Source organism: Salvelinus sp. IW2-2015, unplaced genomic scaffold (assembly GCF_002910315.2).
Source record: "Salvelinus sp. IW2-2015 unplaced genomic scaffold, ASM291031v2 Un_scaffold1553, whole genome shotgun sequence".
NCBI lineage: Eukaryota > Metazoa > Chordata > Actinopteri > Salmoniformes > Salmonidae > Salvelinus > Salvelinus sp. IW2-2015.
The window spans coordinates 231184-234581 of NW_019942984.1; positions in this window are offsets into that span (position 1 = coordinate 231184).

The window sequence follows — 3398 nt, forward strand, 5'->3', positions numbered from 1 at the left end:
GGTTTAACAGTGTTGGTCATGCATCATGTTCCATCGCTGTGAGGGAATTTGAGGTCATAGCCTAGATGAGAAGCTCGGAAAGGCTGATCAGGACAGTGACTATTAAGTAACACATGCACACACTCCAAACTCTTCACAGATTCTGAGGTTCAGACTGGGTGACTGGTGCGCTCATGTCTGCTGAATTGTCATGCCCAGCGTGTAGCGAGCAGGCGGCGAGAGTGCAAGTCAGTCTGCTGTTTCCTTGCTCTTGCCTCCTCCTTTCTCCTCATTTTGTGCCTCTCTCTCGGTTCGCTCTTCTCACGTCGTTCTACTTCTGTTCCTGTCTCCTTCCTACTCTGTCTGCGTCATCCAGTTTCCTCGCTCCGCTCTTCTCCTCTCTTTCTCCTTCTTCCACCTCCCCTCTGCTCTTCTCTCCCTTCTCCTTCCTCTTTCTCTTTCTCCTCTTTCTCCTTCTCACCTCCCCTACTGCTCTTCTCCTCCTTCCTCCTTCCCTTCTCCTTTCTCCTCTTTCTACTTCCTCCTCCCCTTCTGCTCTCTCCTCCTTTCTACTGTTTCCTAATTTCTATTCGTTCTCCTCTTTCCTCTCTCTACCTCCATTCTACATTCTCTTTCCTCAGTTCTCTCTTTCCACAGTTCTCCTCTCTCCTCAGTTCTCTCCTCTCTCTCCTCTGTTCTCTCCTCTGTTCCTCTCTCTTTGCTCTCTTCTCTCCTTCTCTTTCTCGCTCTCTCTCCTCTGTTCTATCTCTGTTCTCTCCTCCTGGTTCTGCCTCTCTTTCCTCTGTGTCTCCTCTCTTCCCGATTCTGTTCTCCTCTCTCTCCTCTGTTTCCTCTTCTCTTCGTTGTTCTCCTTCTCTCTCCTGTTCTCCTCTCTTTCCTTCTCGTTCTCCTCTTCTCCTCTCTCTCCTGCTGTTCTGTCTCTTCCTCACGTTCTCGTCTCTCTCCTCGCTTCTCCTCTGTTCCTTTTCTCCTCTCTCTCCTCTTCTTTATCTCTGTTCTCCTCGTCTCTCCTCTGGTTTCTCCTCTCTCTCCTCTGTTCTCGTCCTCTTCGTCTCTCCTCTGCTTTGTTCTCTCTCTCTCTCTGTGTTCTCGTCTCTCTCTGTGTTGCCTCGGTCTCTCTCCTCTGTTCTCCTCTCTTCTCCTCTGTTCTCTCTCTCGGTGCTGTTTCTGCGTGTTTTCTTCCGTTCTCCTCTCTCACCTCCGTTCTCCTCTCTGCTCCTAYTCTGAAGGGGAGAACAAAGCACCCTATTTTTTAAACTGGATAGTGCTCTATGTATCAAACACAAAAGGATGAGAAGGAAAAATAAATCATAGCCAAATGTTGATGTTTACTCCAAGTTCCCACAATGTGCTTGGGAAAGATTACAATTATGGTTTATTTCTTCGCCACCGGCTCGTTCGTAAGTTCTAAAGCCATTTTGGATGGGGGTAATGTATTACAAATATTMTTACAGGTCCTGAAAGGGGTTCATATAGATGAGAGGGGAGAGTCTGTCCTCTGGTAGATAAAGCAAAAGTGGAGTCTGTCATTGAAAACACAGAGAAAGCTGCTTCCGCTCTGAATTACACTTTTCCTCACCTTGAGCACTTTTCAGACAGCCAGTGGAATAACTCTGGGTACCCTTCCGGAGTACAAGACTTGTCCCTGTAGTCAAAGCAGCTGATGCCTTCACAGGAGGGCGACAAACCACAGTCTATGCGACAACTGCCGGTCACCATAGCAACAAAATAAACATTATCGACGTGCGGAAAAAATCGCTACAACACCATAAGAATTCATAAAAATGCTAAGAAATGATTGGAATGGAAAACAATTTTGTTTTATTGTTCAACACGAATCTGTGAGCTGATAGTGTGCAAGTAGAGTACCAAAGTATGAGTCATAATACCCATGAAACCTAGCTGTCAAACAGGGAAATGGTTCCAATTATTTTCCCACAATTCATCTTTCCGATAGAGGATTTTTAAAAACACTTAAAATAAGGGCTGTGTTTTTGTGTAGGCTTACCATGGCGTGACGTTTTGATAACCATGTAAATCTCTCCAGGACAATGTGACTTAGCATACTACTGACGTAAAGTACTTAAGTAAAAACTTAAGTTGTTTTTTGGGGMGTATCTGTACTTTACTTTACTATTTATATTTTTGACTACTTTTACATTTACTTCTCGACATTCCTAAAGAAAATCATGTAGTTTTTACATACATTTCCCCTGGSACCCAAAAGTACTTGTCACGACAGCAAAATGATCTAATTCACATCCTTCTCATGAGAACATCCCTGGTCATCCCTACTGCCTCTGATCTGGCAGACTCACTAAACACATGCTTCCTTTGTAAATGATGTTTTGAGGGTTGGAGCTTTCCCCTTGCTATCTGTAAATACATTTTAAAAAACGTACTGCTTTGCTTAATATAAGTAATTTGTAATTATTTATACTTTTACTTTTGATACTTAAGTATATTTAAAACCAAATACTTTTAGACTTTTACTCAATTAGTATTTTACTGGGWGACTTTCACTTTTACTTGAGTCATTTTCTATTAAGGTATCTTTACTTTTACTCAAGTATAGCAATTGTGTACTTTTCCACCACTGGGRATTAGACATGGAGATATTCATAGGTGATGGTCTCAATTCTAATAGCTACTCTGTGMACTGGTTTTGCTGTCTGGTCTCATTCATCCTCATCAGTGTTCTGAATCACAACACACTTMGTTTATTCCCTAATTTAGTTATAAACAAAGTTGTCCGTTTTCCATTTGTTTAYCCTGTTTAATAATGTCATCTCAAGGCATTATAATGTAATGCCATAGACTTAGACACCTCTACCGCCCCCAAAAGCCTATTTTAGCATGGGTGGTGCCATTGAGGAATGTCACAATTTTGAAGTAGTGAACTGGGTGGGACTACCTATGTGTCTGAGTGAATGTGTTGATGTGAGTGAAATGTGTGTGAGTGAATGTGTCTGAGTGAAATGTGTCTGAGTGAATGTGTCTGAGTGAATGTGTGTGAGTGAATGTGTGTGAGTGAATGTGTGAGTGAGTGTGAATGTGTCTGAGTGAATGTGTGTGAGTGAATGTGTCTGAGTGAATGTGTGTGAGTGAATGTGTGTGAGTGAATGTGTTGAGTGAATGTTTGTCTGAAGTGAATGTGTCTGAGTGAATTGCTGTCTGAGTGAATGTGTGTGAAGTGAATGTGTGTGAGTGAATGTGTCTGAGTGAATGTGTGTGAGTGAATGTGTCTGAGTGAATTGTGGTCTGAGTGAATGTGTCTGAGTGAATGTGTGTGAGTGAATGTGTCTGAGTGAAGTGTGATGTGAGTGAATGTGGTGTGAGTGAATGTGTCTGAGGTGAATGTGTCTGATGTGAAATGTGTGTCTGAGTGAATGTGGTCC